We start from the raw sequence: 9,580 nt of genomic DNA, 5'->3' as shown, positions 1-9,580 counted from the left end.
GTGTGTGTGTGTGTACTGGGGTACCATGTAAAATATCTATACCTTCTTCATGCTTTTTAGGAGATTTTCTCAACCTGATCTTAATATCAATACTTGCTTATTTGGTCTTTCTTTGGCTATATCCACTCTGCTATTCACCCCAAACTTTGAGGTCTTTATTTCATCTATGACATTTTTCATGTCTGACTCTATAGTTGGTTCTTCTGTATGACTTCTTGTTCCTCCTTCATATTTCCCCAATCCTCTCTTTTCCTTTTTAGAATAATACTTAAAATGTGTATTTCATTTCCTGTCCTGCCTAGTCCATGAACTCTGCTGTGTCTGGATAAGGTTGCCCTGTATGTTGTCTTTCTCTTGATGGGTGTGTGTCCCTCAGCTGTCTCTTATCTGCCCCTGTGAGCTCCTATTTCTCTGGGGCCAGGACTGAGTGCCTGGGGGAGGGGGCAAAGCCCAAGTGTAGCTTGAACTTTTCCTGGTGAGTTGAGAAGGAAACTCTCGTGTACAGTCTGTACCTCCTGGATTATACTGTCCTGAGAAGACATCTGCATCCCTGAAGAACCTCCCTGTACCTCTCTCTATCCAGGTAGGACTCTTACTAGAAGCTGCCACCCATGGTTGCCATAACCTAGTGCCTAAGGTATCAGGAGGGCGAAGAGGAGTGGTGGAAGAGAAGCTAAGGTACAGGCCAGTTCACTGCCTTGTACTTGTTTTTGACCTCCCTCCCCACCCAGAGGCTGTAAGCCAACCCCACCCAGCCAGTGCCTTCTCAGCCTGCAGTAATAGTATGGTGACAGCTATAGGGCTGGCCAAGGTCTGCCCCGGGCAAGGTGGGAAAGAAGAAATTGTGTATCTATCAGAAAACTCTGATGGGGCTGTGTCCTATTCTGCTCTAGGCTGCCATTGTCCACACCCCAGCCCGGCCCTCTTTTGGTAGCCACAGGGCTAGTTTCTCTGATCTGCCAACTTCCCTGTGACTCCCCAGGTATCTGCCTGACCTGGGGCTGGCTTGTGCTATCTGCCAACTTGTCAGCTTATCTCCATCTCCTAAAAGAAAACTGAAGCCTGGAGAGAGGAAGTGACTTCCCCAAGACCACAGAGTCAATAAATGATGCAACTGGGGTTTGTACCAGGTCTGTGTGGTTGCAAAACCATGCTTTAAATATCCTAGATCCCCCTTTACAGTTGCTGGAACCTAGGTCCACTCATTTTATCATACTTTTCATCTGAAAAAGAAGCAAAACTCAGAGTTTGGCTCTGAAGTCTCTCATATGTATTGGAGGAGACAAGAGTAGCAGGGTTAAAAGTTATTAGAGCATAATAGAGTTATGTGAGGAGCAGTTAACAAAAGGCCTTCATAGGAGGTGAGGCAGCTGACTGAGAAATGTTGAGTGTGATGAGAACTCAGGAAGGCTTCTACTGCATGAGGTACAAAGATGGTTAAAGGGGATCCCACAATGATTTTCTTGGTGCTCTTAACCAAAAGGGCAGTGGCCGTAATGGCTCTAAGGCAAGGAGGGTGTCCCCATGCCACAGGGTCCAGTTGCTGGCTATAATACCCTAAGCGTCAATGGTGGTCCCATGTTTTTGGGTGAATATCCCCAGGGCATTCTTTTCCTTTTCATAAACAAAAAGGAGAAAGGGAATCTGATAATTGCAATGCCCAAGAGCAAGTGGGTTCATCAAACTCTCCTTTAAGGCCTTGGAAACTATGTTGTCTGGTTCTTCTCATAAAATTGGGTCCAGGTTGTTATTGTTTAGTAAAATATTACAGAGGTTTGGCCATAAGAAATTTGAAATCCAATTTTGCCATAACCAAGAAAACCTCCCAGTGGGCACTTAGTTTTGGGTTTTAGGAAACTTAGGACACCATGAAGTCTATCTGGATCTGAGTGTAGCCCTTGTTCTGATATCAGATGTCCTAAATATCAAACCTGGGTTCGGGCAAACTGCAATTTTTCTTTGGTGAACTTTGGTCCCTTTGAGGCTAAAAGCTTTAGCAAGTGGATGCTGTCTTTCTGTGAGAAACCTTGAGAAAGAGAGAAAAGAAGCAAATCATCTACATATTGCAACAAAGTAGAACCTCTAGGGGGACTTTATATCATCCAGGTCAGCTTCTAGGATTTGCAAGAAATAAGAAGTAATGTCTCAAGTAGAACCTTGAGACATTACTGTCCAGGTGAATGGTTTTTCTTCCCAAGTGAAGGCAAAAAGGTAGGTAGGTAGCTTCATCAACTAGAATACTAAAGAATGCACTGCATAAATCAGTTACAGTAAAAAATTTACATCTGGTGGGAATGGATGTTAGCAACATACAAGGATTAGGAACAACAGGGTGTGGAGGGATAACAGTGTTGTTTGTTGCTCTGAGGTGCGGCACAAACCTCCACCCTTGACCCTTAGGTTTTCTCACTGGTAAAATGGGAGTGTTACAGGGCTACTACAAGGGATAATGAGGCCTTGAGCCTTGTAACTGTTATGGGTCTTATGCCCTGAAGAACTTCTTATAGGGTGTTAACTAATTCTGGGGAGAGGTGTCCTCTGGGGAGAGGGGTCTATATGAATCTTGATGGGAGGTGCGCTATGAGTTTTGCCAACATCAGTTGGAGATTTTGCCCAGAAGGGGGATGGTAGCTGATTCAATAGGCACAAATGATCTGTGTTTCTAGAATAAGCTCTAATACTGTCAGAGATGGAACAAATAAAAGATGTCAAAGGATCATTTAATTCACCTGGTGGGTGACTTTGATGACTACTGTCAAATTCTAGAATTATTCCCTTTTTTTGGGAGAAAGAAATTCTGGCATGATACTTCTTTTTTTCTTGGCCACACCACACAGCATTCAGGACACAGACCAGGGATAGAACCCATTCCCCCTGCAGTGGAAGTGCGGAGTCCTAACCACTGAACCGCCTGGGAAGTCCCTGGTATGATACTTCTGTAAGAAGTCTTGACCTAATAAATGGGTGAGGTGAGGAACTGAGGAGAAAGGCATGTATATCTTTCTAAGGGTCTAGACAAAAAAGAATAGGTTCAGGGACAGGAAGCACTTGAGGTTCATTAGAGATCCCCATTGTTTGAACTGTATTACTCCGAGGCAGGGGTTGAGCACCGAGAGGGTGGCTGCAGTGTCAGTTAGGATGAGAAGAGACCCATCCCAAATCTGAAGGAATGTTTCTCCAAGCTGATTAAGAGGGAGGATTGGGAAGAGCCCCTGTAGTTCCTTGGAGCCCTGTCAGCGAGAATTGGGAAGAAGTTGGAAAGGCTGGTTAGAGGGATAATGGTGCCTGAAGTGCTTGAGTCTGTAACAATCTCTCTTCCATGTCCTGGCTCTTTGCAGTAATAGCAGAAACTGGGAGGGTGTTGATTTTATTTAGGGGACTTCATTTGTGGAGTTGAAGATTAAGAATTTTGGTGGTGACTCACCTACAATGTGAGAGCTGGTTTGCCAGATTACCTAAAGCTAGAGTGGACATAATTTCCCACTTCATCCTGGTCCTTTTTATTAGAAGGGAAAGGTCCTGGTTCAGCCCACTAATAAACAGAGTTAAAAGTTACCCATGGGGAATCAACATCTGAAGGAAGATGAGAATTTTCTTAAAAAATAATCTGAAGTTGATTGTAATAGTCATGAACAGGTTCATCAGATTTTTGTGGGCAAGCTTGAATTTTGTTTCAATCAATAGGCTTTGGAAAAGCCCTAGAAATTACTCAGTGAAGTCACCTAGCAATTGAACAAGCGATCATATAATCAATTAGTGGGCTGCTCTGCCAGTTGTAAGTCTAGAGCCCTTTTATGATTTTCCCAATTAGGGGTCTAAGGCTGGGCCACTGACAAGCATATTAACTAGCTGATATAAGTTGGAGAAACCAGGTTCATAAGTTTGAATGACTATACTTTTATTTATTTATTATTATTATTTTTTTTGGCGGTATGTGGGCCTCTTACTGTTGTGGCCTCTCCTGTTGCGGAGCACAGGCTCCGGACGCACAGGCTCAGCGGCCATGGCTCACGGGCCCGGCCGTTCCGCGGCACGTGGGATCCTCCCGGACCGGGGCACGAACCCGTGTCCCCTGCATTGGCAGGCAGACTTTCAACCACTGCGCCACCAGGGAAGCCCTGACTATACTTTTAAATTCCTCAGCAAATCCGTGAGGACCTTCAGTTACTTTGGGAAAATCCTTAACTATGGCTCGCAGTTTAATTTTAGTCCAGGGAATATAAGAAATTAAGGGTTTTTCTCTGGGTCCTCAGGAGGCTTAATTTTAAAGGAACAGATTTTCCTCTGAACCTTTAATTTTAAAGGTTCAGAGGAAAAGGGGTTAGGGAGAGTTTCAGAGAAAAGGACAAGTTTGGTGAGAGATTTAGCATGGGGGACTTGAGAGTATAGAGGAGGTGTAGGTGGTATAGAAGGGAAGGAGGAAGATGGTGCTGGGAGCAGGGCCTGAACATGAAGAACCAAGGGAGAGAGAGATAAGATGGTGTCAGAGGCAGAATGGGAGACAAAGAAGCCAAGGAAGAAGAGTCCAAGGCTTTGGGAGCTATTTTGTTTTTCTTCGTTTGCCGTACTTAATCTTAAAATCTTATTTTTCAGAGAGGCAATTTTAGACTCCTGATAACATTGGGAATCCTCAGAGTACCAATTGAAATAGGTATACTACTCAGTTCTGGAAATTTTTTGAGCCATTTTAGTCCAATTTGGTTTTAATGAAATTAAGTTTGCGGATTTCAAAAGTTCCTCCAGATGGCCATTGATATTCTAAATTGCCTTTGGTCAGGTTGGTCCATTTGTTGAAATGTGCATGAAGAATGATGCAGTTTTTAAACATAAAATCATTCAGAGTCCCTATAGGGAGGACACCCTCAAACTATTTTGGTAACTGATATCCTATTTCTTACAGGTTTTTCTCTAGAGTAAAAGAACAATTTTCAAACAGCTCAAACAACTCAATTCAAACAACTTGCAAGCTGATACCATCCAATTCTAAGGAAACAGGTTGGTCCCAGAGGAGCCAGGCCAAAGACTTTCTCAGTCAGTTTCTAGAGGATAGCCCCTATTCCTAAGGAATGGGCTGACAGCTGAACTGGCACAATTTCAATGAAGCAGCTCTTGTTCCCATAGGAATGGGCCCACAGCTTCTCAGCCAGCTTCAATTGAAACATTCTGATCTCAAAAATCAGACCAAAGTGCCAGAAAAGTACTCGCATACAGAACAAGACCTTAACCAGAAAGACAAAAGCTTTAAGTAGATCCCCCCAAAAGCCTGGAGAGCTTCAAAGGCAAAGAGAGTGTGAGCTTGATCCAGGAGAAAGACCAGGGTTGGTGAGAAAAACAGTGAGTGACAGTGGGCTCAATTGTGGGTACTGCATCTGTTTGCTCACCAGTCCCAGAACCAGCAGGGATCATCTCTGGCCCCCATATGGGCCACCAAAATGTTGACCTAAAATAAATAGACTGCCAGATATTTCTCCAGCCAAGGTGGGTTTATTCAAGATGAGCAGAGAATTGCAAGTTGGGGCCTGCAATTGTGGGAAGCCATGTGCAAGTCCTTGCATGGCAAGGGAAGGAGAACTCTTTTATAAAGGGGAAAAGGAAGCTGGGAGGGCTACAGTAAACAAAGAGTCCATGGCTTTTCATTGGCTGAGTCCTTGTCAGGAAGGAAGAGGAATCTTTCTTTTTTTTTTTTGCGGTACGCGGGCCTCTCACTGTTGTGGCCTCTCCCGTTGCGGAGCACAGGCTCCGGACACACAGGCTCAGTGGCCATGGCTCATGGGCCCAGCCGCTCCGCGGCGTGTGGGATCCTCCCAGACTGGGGCACGAACCCGTGTCCCCTGCATCGGCAGGCGGACTCTCAACCACTGCGCCACCAGGGAAGCCCAAGAGGAATCTTTCTTATTCCTTCTGGCCTCTGTTATTATCATCACAGAGTGTGAGAGCCCCTTGCTTCTGGTCTCCTGACTATTTAATTAAGGTTTCTGTTTATTAATTTTTTTACACTGGAAATAAATACCCAGGAAGTTCCCTCCTCTCCCCTACTCTCTGTAGGGGCTATAGGGACCCCTAGTGTCCTCAAATCCTAGTTGGGAACCATTGTTACATGCAAAGAAAACTGGTCTTAGAGTCAGCAGGACCTGAACAGGGTACAGCATAGTGGTATCAGAAGGATCTGGGCTCAATTTCTGGACCCACTATGACCTTCATCATGCCACATAACCTCTTTGAACCTGTTTCTTCAACTGTAAAATGAGGATAATGATTGTGCAGACACTGTTGGTGGCCTATCCAACAGAGCCATCCCCCTGTTTTTCTTGCTAACAGAACCCCAACTTTATTTATTTGGTATGTGCTCAGCCTTGGGAGGAGTCATGATTTAAAACTAAAATGATTGGAGCCTTCCAGTTCCTGTTGATCAGTTTTAGTGTAGGGGTGAGCATCTGGCTCAGTTCTGGTCCAGGGGATGTAGGTAGAAGACTGCTAGCCTTCTAGGAAGTAATTTTCTCCCTTCCCACAGAGAGTGATGCCATGTGAGGAAGCTCTGCTTTGTGAGCTGGGGCGACCACAGTTCAAACGTGAGGTCCAAGCCTGCAAATGAAACCCAACTTGCTGAGGGAAGGCACAAAGGGGAAGGAAAAACCCACGTCTCTGAGGATATTATGGAGCTTCCAAACCAATTCGAGGTCTAATTTCCTACAGACTCCTAAATAAACAACAAATACCTTTAGGCCATTGTTAGTTGAGTTTTTCTCTTGACTGCAGCCAAATGCATCATAACCAATATAATGATCCTTATGGATAAGGCAGTTGATGTAAGAGTGTCTATTCTTGTGCACACAATGTAGGCACTCAAGTGATGTTAACTTCCTCACCTCCTTTGACCCTTCATCCTGCTCATCCTATTGAACCCCAGCCCTGGGTGAATCCAGGGTGTTCCTGCTTCCAGACTGTTAAACTATGCTCCTGAAGACACACAACTAGACACGTTGGCACAATCAGTTACTCATGGTGACTAGCCTCAACTGGGTCATCCACACCTTCCAGTCAGTTTCTCCTCCTCCACTCTCTGAAATGGCAATTTCAAATCTTTACGTTCTTCTCTCTTTGTCCCTCACCTCACCTCCCCCTCTCTACTCACAGACAGAAGAGACAGTTCATCTCCTACCTCACCGACAACAAAAAAGCCAGTAGAGGGGGGCTTGCCAATCTTCTCCACCAAACACACTGAAAACTTCCTTCTTTCCCAGTCCAGCCCCTCACATGTCACATGCTTTGGAACCACCCCAGGGTGGTTTTTAGGTCTCCTCTGCCCTAGTCTGTCCTTCCTTAGAACATTCCACCACATACTGTACGAAACAAACATATTCAAATGTACTCACGTCCCATGTTAAACATATTGCTGTAAAACATTTAAATAATTAAAAAAGTTTTTCTTTAAAAATTACTTAGCTACAGATAACTTGTCTAATTTTTTAAAATAAATTTATTTATTTTATTTATTTATTTTTGGCTGCGTTGGGTCTTCGTTGCTCTGCGCAGGCTTTCTCTAGTTGCAGCGAGCGGGGGCTACTCACCCCCGCTTTGTTGTGGTACGCGGGCTTCTCACTGTGGTGGCTTCTCTTGTTGCAGAGCACGGGCTCTAGGTGCACAGGCTTCAGTAGTTGTGGTACGCGGACTCACTAGTTGTGGCGCACGGGCTTAGTTGCTCTGCAGCATGTGGGATCTTCCCGGACCGGGGCTCGAACCCGTGTCCCCTGCATTGGCAGGCAGATTCTTAACCACTGTGCCACCAGGGAAGTCCCAACTTGTCTAATTTGTGACTAAGTTTTTTTGTTTTTTGCTTTTTTTGGGGGGAGCACTAAGTTGCTCATTGGGAGTATTTTTCAAGGTGAGAAAAATCTAGCTCTCAATTTGTTTTCAAATGCAACGCCATCTTTATGAGAGTTAAATATTATCATAAAGGGAGTTGATGTAATACTCTGTTGTGAGGACATTTAATTAAACATATTAGTTTTGATTATGCAGTTTTAAAAAAAATCTTGGAGTCAATCATTTAACTTTTAACGTTCAAAGATGTTTGTGTGGGTCCCTGAAAAGCCTGTAGGCCCTAGGTAATTGATCAAATGCCAGGTGCCCCTTCCTGCATCTCAAGGCTCTTAACCCCTTACTCATCTGCATCTTGCACACTTCCCTCTCTGCTGATTCTTCCCAAATTCATTTAAATGTGCTCAAACTGGTGCTCAAACTGCCGTCCAGATAAACCCCAACCCTAATAAAACCTAGCTTAACAAAATCACCCCAGGGCCCGTTGTACTAACCTTTCTAACTCTCCCCTCTCCTCCCCTCCCCACCCAAGGCCGACCGTGGACTTGTTTACACTATGTCCACTTCCAGGTGGCCCCTCACCCCCATGGCTCTCAGGGGAAAGACCATAATCCATACCTTGGCCTATAAACCTTGAGCTGGTGGAGGCTCTGCCACTTCAAGGACTCTGCTAATTGCTCCCCACCCTCCAATTCTCCTCAGACACAAGCTTTCTCCTGCCTCTGGGCCTCTGCCCTTGCTTTGGTGCCCCACGTGGAGCACCCTCTTCCACCTACTTCCTTGCCTCTGTAACTCGTATTTCTCTGGGCACCCTCCCATGATGTTCCAGAGTCAGTCCCCCTATTACATAGCACCTGGTGCTATTGCCTCCTGATATCTGGCTTTTAATTATTCATAATCTCTCATTTGCTGTCTGTCTCCTCGTATTAGCTTGGTAGGGCTGCCAAAGTATCACAGAGTGGGTGGCTTAAACAACAGAAATTAATTTTCTGACAGTTCTGGAGGCTAGAAGTCCAAGATCAAGGTACCGGCAGGTTTGGTTTCTTTTGCAGCCTCTCTTCTTGGCTTGCAAATTGCCACCTCTCACTGTATCCTCACATGGCCTTTTCCCTGTGCTTGCGTAACTCTGGGGCCTCTTCCTCTTCTTATAAGGACACAAGCCTTATTTTAACCTAATCACCCCCTTATAGCCCTTATCTATAAAGACTGTTAAGTTCTGAGGCACTGGGGTTTGGGATTTCATCACATGAATTTTGGGAGGACACAAATCAGGCTTTAACAGCCAGGGACCCTTCCCAGTGTATCCTGAGTACCACGCATAGTACCTGACACAAAGTAAGACACAAAAACACATTTTATAGCTAACCAACTGCCCGGACTAACTTTGTGACAGTGGCCGGGTTCCTTCTGTTCTCTGCACCTTAGTTGCTTTATCTGTGATATTAGGCGGGAGAAGTTGGTCTCTAAGGACAGTCTGACAGCTGACCAAGCATCCTTATTTTTTTCATTGAAATCTTTACCCCTCACCACTAGAGGGCGGTGTTACTGATCGTTGTTTCTTCCTTGGGAATGTGCCTTCAACCCTCTAGCCCCAGGGACGTTAAAGTGGAGGAGCTGAGGCCAAGGACAGCCAGCAGAGAAACTATCAGCTGGGCACTCACTCAGCCCGTCTTGAATTTCAACTCTGCCGCTTCCTGGCTGAGGTATCTTATCCAAAGTTCCCTTGAGAGTGTTAGTTTCCTCTGCTGCGAAATGGGCAATG

This window comes from Mesoplodon bidens (genome assembly GCF_964165515.1).
Source record: "Mesoplodon bidens genome assembly, chromosome: 4".
Taxonomy (NCBI): Eukaryota; Metazoa; Chordata; class Mammalia; order Artiodactyla; family Ziphiidae; genus Mesoplodon; species Mesoplodon bidens.
Note: the sequence above shows the minus strand (reverse complement) of the source record.